The sequence below is a fragment of the Ochotona curzoniae genome, unplaced genomic scaffold, assembly GCF_017591425.1.
Source record: "Ochotona curzoniae isolate NIBS_2020 unplaced genomic scaffold, NIBS_Ocur_1.0 scaffold_1037, whole genome shotgun sequence".
Taxonomy (NCBI): Eukaryota; Metazoa; Chordata; class Mammalia; order Lagomorpha; family Ochotonidae; genus Ochotona; species Ochotona curzoniae.
In genome coordinates, this window is record NW_024467083.1 from 7,179,905 (window position 1) to 7,193,253 (window position 13,349).

Sequence of the window (13,349 nt, forward strand, 5' to 3'; positions counted from 1 at the left end):
CTTTTGATTGAGTTACCCATGGCATCGACAGAATTGAGCTAATTACTCCTAAAGTGAACACAACATGACAGAAACAAGGAAAAAATCTGCATGAGTTCTGGGTAAAACCTGTTTAAAGACCAAACCTTTCACACTCTGGTCTGTGGTGGGACACTGAGGTGCCTGCTTTACTCCATCAGGCCTCTGTGAGGCCTTTCCTGGCTACCTTTTCCGACTATATAACACCTGCAACTTTACCACCCCCTATGTTCCTCTTGTATTCTTTATTCTTTCCCAAAGAACTTATCGCCACTACACAGACCATGTTTATGCTGTTACTGTGTTCTTGTTTCTTCTAGGTCAATGCCAGATGGGCTGTGATTTTCTTCTATTCATTTACTGCTGTGTCCTGGAGCCTGTCTCAGAGCCAGGATTGTTCATTTAATAGGTAAATATCTGTTGGTTATTGATTGACTAACTGAGGATCTGGATTATAAAATGATAACCCATTTTATTCTGTGGTTTTCAAAGAATTGTCATGTACATCATCTTCTTGAACAAGCACCCACTTGGGAGGAAGACAGGCAAGGAAGGCAATATAAGCTCTTTGGGATGTCCAGCTTGTAAGCAATGAATCTCTGCACTTGAATCCTTCTTTTCTGACTCCAAATCTAATATCCTTGCTTGCATAAACCAAGTTATAGAAAACTAGTCTTGCTTGCATAAACATAACAGATTTTTTGGAATAAGAAGAGTGATGGGAGTGTTTTGGGCTAAGCATCGCAAGTGTCTCTGTTGTCCCATTATCCTAGTCTGAAATGCTTAGCAAAGAGGATCTTGCCTGCCAAATCGAGGACAGGTACCATATATATTGCAGCGACATGACACCAGCTGCAGTCTCCAAGGCCAAGGCTCCATGCCAAAGTTAGCAAGCCAAAGCAGATTCACAGCAAGCTTTTCATGTGCACATCTTAGCTAGCCCAATCACATTTGGGGTCCCACAGAAATGTGCAAACCCCTGAGGGTGGATGGGCTTGGGGACCTCTGCTCATAATAATAAAATTTCATGTTTGTCAAGAAACTGACAGTCACCACCTTTCTGTAACATTCATCATCCAATCCAATGTTGGCATTTTTCAAAGCCATTCTGTTGGTTGGACAAACAGGCACAAATTTGTCCATTTTATAGATGAGAAAGCCAAGGCCTGGACAGTGATGTAATTAGTTCGTAGAAGGACACCTTGTAGCCTTCAGCTAAAGATTTTTGAAGTGAAATTGATGCTTGTTTCTTTTTTACTGTCAGGATTGTTCTTCAAAGTTGAGCATGAAAAAGAATCGTCTGGAGAGTTGAAGCATCACCAGAGATGCTGGTTCAGTGATGATGGAATGTTTGCAAACCAACCATCTGACAGACGAGGCCGATGCTGCTGGCCTGGTGATTGTCACAGAGATCCTAACAAATGCTGGGATTTCTCTAGCCATTTCTCCACGTCCTTCAAATCACAGAGCTGACCTTGATTCCTGCTCTATGCTGCTCACTAACCCACTGCAGCCACATGGTTCTCCCAGATGCTGCCGAGAAGTTCAGACATGTTCCCACCTTAGGGCCTCTTTGAGTTCCCTGTGCTGGGAATACTTAGCTCTAGATATGCACACGACTCACATCCTTTCTTCCTCCAGCATTCCCAGACACCTTTGCAGTGATGCCTTTTCTGACCAAGTCCGTCCCTCACATGCTCTGTCGTTAGTTTCCACAATGTTCATCACCTTCTAATTCACGAGTAATTTTTCTTTGAAAGATTTATTTATGTGTTCAGAGCGACAGAGTAAGGGAGGGAGGGGGAGAGTTAGAGGAAAAGGGAATTGGGGAGGATAGAGAATGTGTGTGTGTGTGTGTGTGTGTGTGTGTGTGTGTGTGTGTGTGTGTGTGTTTGAGAGAGACAGAGAGAGAGAGAGAGAGAGAGAGAGAATTTTCCATCCACTGATATACTTTCTAATTGCCCACAGCAGCCATGGTTGGGTAAGAAGTGGGAAACCATCTGGGTCTCCCAATGGGTAGCAGGGCCCAAGCACTAGAACCATCACCTGCCTCCTTCATGGGTAGTATTAGTGGGGCAGTGGGGACTTGAACCGTGGGGACTGAACATCTCACATATCTGATATGAGATGATGGTGTTATATACAAGAGGTGGCTTCTGATGTGCCACAGTGTTGTCCCCTCTTCTAGGTAGTTTCTTGTTTGCTCTCTTACAAAAGTGCAAGCTGCAAGGATGAATTTTTCTTTCTTTTTTTTTTTTACTGTAACCTTAGCATATAGGTCAATTCCTGCTATACAATAAGCTTTAATATTAGTATTCTTGAATGAATGGAGGGAAGGAGTGAGTAAGGTCAAGATATTTGTAACCACATATTTTCTTATTTTTGCACAGGAATTTCATCCGTCAATGGAAAAGATCTTCTGGGACAGTTGAATATCCAGGGCCTGCAAAGACCACTGATGATCTCAAAAAGTGCATGTCCAGAATTGTGAGTTTCAAAAGGTCATCATCTTTCAGGGAGGAGGTAGCTGGGATGGGGTGCAGAGAACAGAGCAGGCACCAGGAGAGGCTACCAAGGGACATGGCAAGGCTGCAGTGCAGGCTCCTGTTTATGCTGGCCCTGGGTGGCTATGAAGGAGGACGTATGCTCAGAGAGGGGAACCTGTACAGCAGTAGCAGCCCCCTTTTTTTGTGAACATTGTCAAAAAGTTTGCTGCATAAAAAGAGGAAAACTTATCTTTATTTACTTGAGCGAAAAAAAATTTAATTTCTTACTATATTCAATTAATTATGAGAAATTTAAGAATCATAGCAGAGCACAAGAACTCACCCACTATTGACAATTGTTTGAGTTCCCTAGTTAGTGAAATAAAATACTTGGAAGGAGCTCACATGCTTTTTGTCTGCCTTCTCTGAGTCATGCCCTTTCCCAGGTTTGCCGATGGTCTACATTGTTCATCCTTTGAACAAAGACTTCTAAAAGCAGAAGCAAGCACTTGGGGAGAGTTTCAGAAAGATCAGTGCCATTTAAGAGTAACTGTCTATAAGGGAGAGAATAGCAATCTAACGTTGTTAATGACAATGTCAATTTCATTTTACACATTCTCTCGAGTTTCTAAGGATTTAAAAAAACTTTATGGTGATAAGATCTAGAGAAATGCTAACATAGGTGTATTCGATTTTATTCATTGAGTAATTGTACAGTTGAAAGAAGCCCTCGGAATGAATTAGATACATGATTGATTAATGATTAGTTTCATTTATTCCTGGTTTATGGCACTTGGGGATAAAGCTTTCCATACCATGCTTGTTTGCAGAACTCTATTTAGCAAAGCTTTGGTCTTGGTGACTGAATAAATTGGCAATTACATGCACTTTAAACAGAGGAATATTGTGTTGAATTAAACTGTACAGTGGTTTGGGTTCAGCCTAGTTTATGCTAGCAAGTCTCTTGCTTATTAAAACTGTGCCATAGCTATAAAATCTTTATATTATCTGCAGAGTTTTACTCTTTTACAAAACAATTACATTATCAGAATGGCTTCTTCGAGTGTGGAAAGAATAAGATATTAAAATATATTTGAATCGTGAATCATGTTTGATAGCCCAAGTTCTTGTCTTTGGGCTTCATTTACACATAGGACTTCATTCTGGGCAGTCCTTGCATGCCGAAAGAGGAAGAAAGATTGCTCTAGGACTCTGCAAGAAGAAAATATTTCTTTAATTGTGCAGCTTTCCCCTTATATTTCATAATTGTTTACATTCTATTTTTAAATATTTCCTTTTAAAATAAATACATTGTTAAAATGACCAGTTGGTTAAATTATTTAAATCTTTATCCTGAAGATTGGGAGCACAACTAAGTCTTTGGAGAGGCCAGAGCTTGTGTATTCTGGCCTTTGTTTCCTGGAGTGGTAGGAATAGCCACGGCTATAGGAAATTATGCTAACTTGCTGGAAAGTTACTATCTTACAGTTTCCATTGCCTTAATATATATATACATATATATTATGGCTAGCTCACTGACAATAGATTTAGGTTTTATTTAAATAAATTTTCCTTCATGTCTTGGTTTGTTCATTTATAAAACAAAATGATGAAAACACTACTTAATCTGAGCTTCTAGATTAAAGCAACAATGTGCAAAGTTTTGTGAACTATAGATGCCGTTTACTGAGTGTTGGTGTTGATCATGGGTCAGGCACTGCTCTTTTTCTTCTAGTCCTGATAACTTCTCATGAGGCAGGCTTTTTTGTTTGTTTAAAACTTTTTGCTTTCTCTGATAGAGACAGAGAGAAAGAAAAAATGTATGCTCCTATAGACTATTTCAGTCCCCAAATGCCCATAAAAATACTCAAATACTCAGCTGGGGGTTGAGGTCAGGTATCAGAAACTCATATGGGTGGCAGGGACCCAACTTCTTGAGCCATTGCTATTGCTTTCCAGGCTCTAGATTGACAGGAAGTTAGAATCAGGAGCAGGAGCTGGAATGAATCCCAGATACCGTAATGCAGAACACACAGGCACCTTAACCCACTAGGCCAAGCACTCTGAGTCAGGCACTTTTGTAGATTCACGCTCAGGATAAGGTTTTGCAGTATTAGGAGGCCTGGAGACCACTGCACTATGGTATACAATTTCCCAGAAATGTTTATAATTATGATTATGATCAAGTAAGTTTTGGAAATCTGCATATTATACAATATTGGAGAATCACAATGGCTATATATCACAGACTCCGAAAATTGTTGCTCTGAAAAATTACCCTGCCCTAATTTTGCCAAACAAAAATGTCTTGAAATAATTTGATCACAGGATGTCTTCCCCTACTTTCTCTTTTCTCCGTACAACTACTACTATTGCCCTGAATTAATGCTTTCAGGACAAACTTGATGGATTAGTTGGAACAGCGCTGTGATTTTGCAAAGGAATGTGGCACTTGTACTGGTAGGGGCAGGAGTTCTGGCATTTCAGAAACTGCAGGGCATATTGCTGGATCCTGGGCAAAGCTCTTTGGGTCCAGATGGGGTGTGGCTTTGATAGAGATGTGAATCTTCTGAAGAGGAACAGTAGCTGAGAATGGGTGGAGATATTTTAATTTATTCTGATGGACCTTGAACATTTACCACCCCTGCTGTTGTGTTAGGAATGCACCAGTGAATGAGTAAACTAGACACATACCCCCATTCTTATTAAGAAGATAAAAAAAATAAACAAAATGATTAAGTTATATGCTAGATGAAAAGGAAATTGATTCCATACCAAAATTTTGAGATTTCTGAAAGAGAAATCCTTCAAGAGTACACTCAGGCCCGACCAGGGCAGGACAATGGAAGGATCCACTAGGGAAAGAGGCAAGGGCTGCACTGCATGGAGACAGGTGCAAAACAACAGAGAAACCAACTATGTGCTAGTTAGCACCATGAAAGAGCATCTGTAAACAATTGAACAGATAAAATGCTCTTTCCTGGGAAGATCTTTTGTTGTGCTAAGTTTCAATTATTAAGGTTATGCTGAGCTTTAATACTCACATAAACCTTAAATTGGCACATTTTATGCTCTATAATATTGTATTCTCCATGAAAACTCATTCAGACTCCCCCTCCTCCCTGTCCACATGTTCTACACACATAAATTCAGAATCCTTAGCACCTGTGTCAGAAGCAGAATGTCTCTTATTCCTGGGTTAGCATATGAGAGGATAGCAAAAACCATGCGAAGGAATAAAATTAAGAAATGTTTATTTTCATGAAAAAAAGTTTTGAAATATATGTATGGTTGTTTTCATTCACACATTTCCAATGAGCTTTCGAAGATCCCTTGGATGTGTGGATTTAAAAGTAAAACCTATCTTTTGAGTGTAGTGACCATGGATTTTTACGACTCTCCTAAGTGCTCACACACACACACACACCTTTTTTTCTGAGAAGGGAAGAGATAGAGGATGGTGGAATGGGATGGGATCTGCTAGTTCATTTCTGAAATGCCCATATGGCTAAATTTGGATGGATCTGAATCTGGGAGCAGTGATGATGTAGTTGACAGGAATACAATCATTTGAGCTGTCAAATTTGCTTCCTAAGGTCTGCATTGTTGGGAAGCTGGAGTTAGAAGCCAGAACTAGGAATCAAACCCAGGTGTTTTGATGCAGTTGTGGGTACCTTAACTGCTAAGCTAAATGTCCATCTCTCTGCTCATGTTTTAATAGTAGACTTGACATAAACAACAATAGCAGGATGATTGTAAAGACAAAAATATTGAACTTTGGCTACACCAATTTTCTTGTTCCATTGGTCTGTTGACCTTATTCCATTTGTGTTTGAAATTTATAGCAAGAAACAAAGTGTCATATTTTTGTTTGGCAAATGAAAATTTTGATTTGTACATGACAAGTTTGGTTAAATTTGAATGGTATCTTTTAAGATAAAAAGTTTATCTAAAATATTTTAATAATTATTGGATAATTAAATAATTAATGTTAAATTAATGTTAGTTTCTGAGGCAAGTAATATGTAGTTTAAAATTTTTCCTCTTTTTGTTGAGAAAGGCATGATTATGATAAAAATCACTAATCCATGGCTTTGATTCACTGTTTGTACTACAGTGCTAGCTTTAGTTTTTCTCTGTTCATTGCTTAAAAATCTTATGGGACACTGTGAATATGAAAATCATTTAAAGAAAAATTTCACTGTATTTATCTTCTGGTCATTATTATTATTAATTTACGATTAACACTGGAATTTTGTGGTTAGGAGAAGAGGAACAAATGACCAGTGCTGTTTTTGGTCAAATTTTTGTCAAATATTCTGGTTATATTATTGGACTTAAATGTGATTAAGATTTCCTTTTGGGATGTTAGATTTATCTGCCCAGCTAATCATCTGCTTTATGACAGGGCTAATAACTTTTAACCAGACATTTCTTTATTGTACTTAGTCTAACAATGTTATCTAACCATGTTCCATCTTTCTAGAATATGTCTAACAAGAGAGAAATCTTGAAATTGGCTTTCCCAGGAGTCTCATCTTTTGTATTGAGTTTGAAATAAAATCTGGATGAGAATTAAACTAATTAGTTTGAAAAGTTGCTTTGGCATATGTGAGACAAGAGCTATGATTAACAAATAAACAAAAAACAGCAAGGCGAGGGCATTTTGAAGGATTGAGTGGGAATTGCTGGGTTGTGATTTAGTGTTATTAGAGTAAGTTTAGCGGAGCAGCTCTAACAAAAGGTAACAATGGTGACAAAGTTCACCAAGTGGATATGAGGCAAAGAGCATTCCAGACCGAGGGAATAGTACGTGCAAATGCCCCATGGTACAGAATTGCTGGTAAGTGTGAAACGATAGCAAGACGCCGGTGTGGTAGATGTGGAGGGAATGAAGGGTGTGTAGGAGACAATGGCAGAGAGGCCTTTGTGGGTTATGGTAAAGATTGCACACGTCTTGTCTCAGATGTCATTCTCCTAAATAAGACCTTGTTGAATGCCTCCTCCTTTCTCTTAATTTCTGAGATAGTTTATTCATACAAATTCTTGTAATACTTGCTCACACCTTTATAGTCTTCTTAGCCCTAAATGTTTGGTTTCTAGTATTATCCAGCCTCATTAGTTAATTATTAGTTATTTCAGAGCATGTCTATAATTTGTTCCCTCTTTTTAATGTCATTCATTTACGTACTAAAAAGTTTTTGAGCACTTACTATATGTTAGAAGCTGTGTTGTACCAGATCTTTATTAAAGATAATATAAGATTCCAACTTCAAGGAATTCATTATCTAGAAAGAAGAGAACCACGTAAGGGTATACTAAACAAGAAGTCAGACACTTTTGAAAGTTGAAATAGTGCTGATAATATCTCATGAGGCAAGCAGTTTATGCTTTGTTTTGTTTTTGAAGAGGGTGGGGGGGCAGGGAGAGAGAGAGAGAGAGAGACAGACAGACAGACATACGCCCATGGTGGCTATAGCTGGGCTGAGACCAAATTCAGAAATTAGAAACTCAGTCTGTGTGTCCTATGTGGGTATCAGAGACACAATTATTGAGATGTCATTGTCTCCCAGGTTCTGGATTAACGAGAAGCTGAAATCAGAAGCCAGGGCTAGAATAGCCCAGGTACTGTAATGTGTAAATGTAAGCGATCATTCTCATGAGACTAAGATTAAATGGGAGAACCAGAGAAGGGATGACAGGATCAGGGAAATTCCCAGGAGGAATTGATTCCATGCTCACAAGAAACACCTGTTGCATATAATGCACCTGTGATCACCAGGGGCGCTTTCTTTGGTAGAGGAGATGCTTCCTTTGGGGTTGTGAGGAAGAAGGTGAAGAATAGCCTGATCACTGTCAAACAAATAAGAGAGGTGAACAGGGAGCTGCTATCCCCTGGTTTATTTCCTACAAGTGTCTACAATAGCTGATGCTAGCCCTGTCAAAGCCAGAAGCCACAATTTCCATCTACTAACTCCACATGAGTGGTGGTCCGAAGTCAGTTACGTGAATTGTTACCAGTTATCTCCCAGGAGCCACTCAGCCAGAAACTAGAGGTAGTACCCAGAGGCAGGAACTGAAGGCAAGTACTTTGATTTGGACCTAGGAACCACCTTTCCACCTTTGAGAATGGCTACTAAGAGCTGTCGGAGACACCTGGCTGCAATAGCTCTGAGGTCCCTTACAGAGAGCTCATGGTCACCAGACTTTGTCTATTTTTGGCTCTGTTTCTCCTTTCCTGGTTGGCATGGGCATTCAGTCAAGGCTCTTCAGGAACCAGATCATTGGGTCTTATCCAAAGGCTATAACATACCTATGGCTTTGGAATGTCTTTGGTTAGCAATGGTATTTGTTCGGAGTGTTAGGAGAAATTATGAATTACATTTCATGAATATTCATGACTTTTCTGTGAAGGTAGTAGGGAACTTAAAATGATCTGAATGAATTACCTTGTTTTTATAGCCGGAAAAATGGAGGTTTGACTTTGCTGGTGTCACATGCAGTGGGAGACCTAAGTGGGAGCAGTTCTGAGGATTAATAACTTGGGGGCGCTGTCCACCAGACTGTGCTTTCTGGCAAGCAGCCAAAGCCTTTGGCTGATAACAACTGCACATTTCTAGACTGTTGTGTTTACAATGCAGGAAAGTAATGATGCATTAACTTTGCATTACATGGTTAATTTTCTTGTTGGTTTTTTTTTTTGTGTGTATTTGTGTATACATACATGAGGTTTCTTTTTTTTGCATGAAAAAAGAGTACCTGTAATATGCTTGACTTAGAGACTACACTGAATGCATCCATTTGAATGACTGACTAATTACTCACTCTGCTGAGTGCTCTGAGGTTTTTATTGTGTTTTAATATTGGTATACCTATGGCAGCTTCCAGCCAGCAACCGGAAGTTGTTGAGTTTTTTTTTTTAATGTATCTTTAAGGCATGAGGTTATCCTTCACCCTTGGCTTTCAAGAGTGTCTTCAATGTGCTACTGCTTATATTTTGTTTTTGTGTGTGTGTGTGGGAGGGGAGCAAGCCCACACAGATGAAATATTGTGACCCAAGGGCTTAGTAAAGGGCCTGGTCATTGTTTAGAAGTCACCTTTGGGATACAACATAGCACTATGGAGTTCTTGGCCTGTTTGCAAATGCAGGTTTTCACTGGAGAGAAGCTGGTGAGAGACAAGGACAAGGAATGACCCAGAGACCCCTGCATCTGCTGGGGTCCGAGTGGCCTGCTCCACCAAACCACACAAGCTGAACTGTTTTCTCGGTCACCTGTAGGGAGCACAGCCTCTCTGGAGTACTCCCTTAAGATGAATGGCATGATGGGAACAGTGCTTGTTTGGGGCTGCCTTCAAATGTTGTTGAGCTTGGTGATGGCTCTGGCCGGGAAAGATCTCCCAATCAGACATGACGCTGCTTCAGTTCTCTGCACAGTGCCTCTTTTAGAAGTTGAACTGAGTTTCTCTTGAGCTCCCTGACCTGTGTATTCAGAAATATCTGTAGATTTATTTACTTCTGTGAATGAAGTGATTGAGTCTCTTTAAAATGAAGATTTCTGGAAGAGACATGGCATAAAGCTGGTAATATGCAAACCTTACAGATCTTAGGCTTATAACCTTTCTCCTTTTTTCCTTCATGAGAAGCTGCCTGGCAACAAGATGGGATTGAAGTGGGAGGTACTGACGAGGGGAAAACAGTTAAAACAGTTTAGTGCCACCCTGGTTGGGAAACTGAGTGGAATTGTTAATTGGCTATGTGTATAGAAGCTGAAGTCAAATGCTGGGGCTCTGGAATTTGTGATCAAAGGTGTGAGACAAGGAGAGAGAATAAGAGCTCCAGAGAACACACTGTTGAGTGTGGGCCCTCTGCAAGATTAATTAGGAGAAAAAGTTTGTGAGGGAGCCGAGTGAATGAGCTGGGAGGATCTGGGAGCATGCCTAGCCATGATGGTATTCTGACCCTTGTGAGGAAGAGCGGGAAGAGAAGGAGCTGGGCACATGAGCCTTAGACTGATGGGGAGCCAGAAGGAGGCTGTCAGTTGAGCCCTCTGTCTTTCATGGGCATCTCTGCCTTAATGTTCCTGTTAGCCTCCCTAAGTGATGTGGGGTTTCAGAATGTGACCCCTGGGACAGTTGCTGACCTTTGCACCTTTCAGCAGAAATCCAGTGGGGAGATTGTGAGGCTAAAGTGTTCTCTGAAGACAGGAAAAGCCTGTTTGGGGATCCTTCTGAATGTAGGTCACATAGTATAGGGTTGAGCTGTCAGGCTCACAGTTTGTGTCAAGAGTGATCAAAGAGAGATGAGAAGTATGTACATTCTACTGTGGGGTGGGGTGTGGCATAATGGAAAGTGACTGAGCAGGGCACTATTAGTCCAACTTTCAGTTCGCTCACTGATTGGGTGCATGACCTCAGAAATGGGCCTTTGGGTCTCTGAGCTCAGTTTCCCCATTAGTAAATCGGGTTCAATCATATTTATCTCGCAGAATGCAGAGAGGGGGAAAATAAAGTCTTTGTAGTGCTTTGGCCTAAGCCCATCATTGAGTAGATAGTCTATGATTCTCTTTTAGCATTAGCTGGATTTTCTGTTGACATAGTGCTTTGCATTTTCAAACATTCCTATGAAATAATGAAAGTTTTTAGACATACCAGTTGCCATTCTTTTTCAGGCCTAACCGAGAACTCTCCTAGGTGATCAAGCTCATCTTGTAGATCAGAACACCCAAAAGCTGGTATGCTTTGGGGCCACATCTGAAAGAAGAAGCTATATTATGCTGGGTGGCCCCTTTCTTGGTACATATGTTCATGTACCTGCCAGAATGATTCAGTTGTCCCTGGAAGTGAACTGCTATGTGGTAGCAAAAAGAGCATGAGATTAGGAATTAGAAAGTCATGGCAAGTTATTTGTGTAAAGGGCTTCACAGTTTATCAGGTGCTTTCACAAAAGCAGGGCTCCGATAGGATATTAGCATGTCATTTCAGATATGGAAGCGCAGAGTCTGGGCGTGCATGAGAAGGTCTGTGCTCTGCATGCTGCATGAGGCACACAAGGAAGTTAGAAACTGAGGAAAAATACCCTCCTGGGAGGCAGTATGCCGCAGGAAGAAGAGGCATGGGCTTGGGTAAAAATGGAAGATCCTCTCTTGGAGGAAAGTCACTGAATTTGAGCCTTGGGCAGGTTTATTCCCAATATTTGAAGGAAGGCAACATTGTAGACTATTGCCTGATGTGAACTTAGTAAATGTGAAATTCTGTTAAAGAACTATCTGTATATAAGGACAAGGGTATTTGCTGATGGGATGAGAAACTCATTCTGTTCCCCTTCTATAACTCTAATGATACTGCAGGAACTGTATTTTTCAAGTGTACCTTGCATTTTGGGAAGGAAAGCAGTTTAGATTATGCTTAGCAGCAAAAGACTAGTGGGCAGCAGAGGGGAAAACCAAGTTTTTCCTGCTTTAGCTTTGGGCAGCTTCTCTAGCAACTGCTGAGTCCCCACCACAGTTCCAGGTCCACTCAACAAACCTAACTTCCACCTTTTGCCAGGCCATCTCGTCTCTTTCTTTGGTTCCTCCAAGTTAGATGTAGCAGCACTTCCTGTTGTTGCTGATCTCTGAATTACCTCTCTTTTCTTCTGTGTTCAACACTTCCTTTTGTATAGCATCTATGTTGCCTTTCTTTTGATGGAGACATCCAGAGTGGTTTTGTACTCTTTCTGACTGGTTCTGGGTTTGTCCAGTATCTGGTGTTTACTAAGATAGTGATACATGCCAAACATGGCTTTCAACTTCTATCATGCTGGTTAATTGTTTTTTTTTAAAGATTTATTTATTTTTTATTACAAAGTCAGATATACAGATAGGAGGAGAGACAGAGAGGAAGATCTTCCATCCCTGATGAGTCACTCCCCAAGTGAGCGCAACGGCCAATGCTATGCCGATTTGAAGCCAGGATCCAGGAACTTTCTTCCGGGTCTCCCACATGGATGCAGGGTCCCAAGGCTTTGGGCCATCCTCGACTGCTTTCCCAGGCCACAAGCAGAGAGCTGGATGGGAAGCAGGGCTGCCCATATGGGATCCCGGCGGTTCAAGGCGAGAACTTTAGCTGCTAGGCCATGCTTCCGGGCCCATGCTGGTTAAGCCAGGAGCCTCTTCCAGGTCTCCTACGCGGGTGCAGGGTCCCAAAGCTTTGGGCTGTCCTCGACTGCTTTCCCGGGCCACAGGCAGGGAGCTGGAAGGGAAGCGGGGCTGCCAGGATTAGAACCGGCGTCCATATGGGATCCTGGGCTTGCAAGGTGAGGACCTTTAACCACTTGCGCCACCGCACCGGGCCCCGCCCATGCTGGTTAAGTCTTATGACTCCCATAACACTGTAGGTAGGCATTATGGTTATTTCCCTCAACTTTCAGATAGACACTGAGAAATCTTAGTATCTAGATGATAAGACAACCAGTCCAATGTCAAACAACCAGTAAGTTGCTGAGCAGGATTTAAACAGGATGCTCATTGCACCAGAGGGTCTCTGAAGGCTGCAGAAAGCGGGGGAGCTGCTCCCCATCTGCCACTTCAAGGTTTCGAGAGGTGACACAATTTCATGTGGAACTGTCCATTTCATCACTCAGTTTGACATTTACTATTTAAAAAGTATATTTTATTTAGGCTGAGTCGATTTCATGTATTCCACAATGCATATTCAGGAGCATGGTGATACTTCTCACCCTTCCTGCCTGTGTTGCTGACTTACCCCCCACTTCACTTTTCATTTCTGATTAAAATGGCACTCTGTTCTCACAGCAAAGATTTCAGAGATTACAGAAAACAGAAGCACATATTATAGCACATTGGT

General features: G+C 41.1%; 1 long non-coding RNA gene across 1 annotated transcript; it reads left to right on the forward strand.

Annotated features, from left to right (window-relative positions):
* The first annotated feature begins 318 nt into the window (after positions 1–318).
* LOC121168889 lies at positions 319–2,499 on the forward strand. The gene is made up of 3 exons (XR_005885761.1): positions 319–427; positions 1,283–1,414; positions 2,409–2,499. It is a non-coding gene; the product is annotated as an uncharacterized LOC121168889 (long non-coding RNA).
* Positions 2,500–13,349: the final 10,850 nt, after the last annotated feature.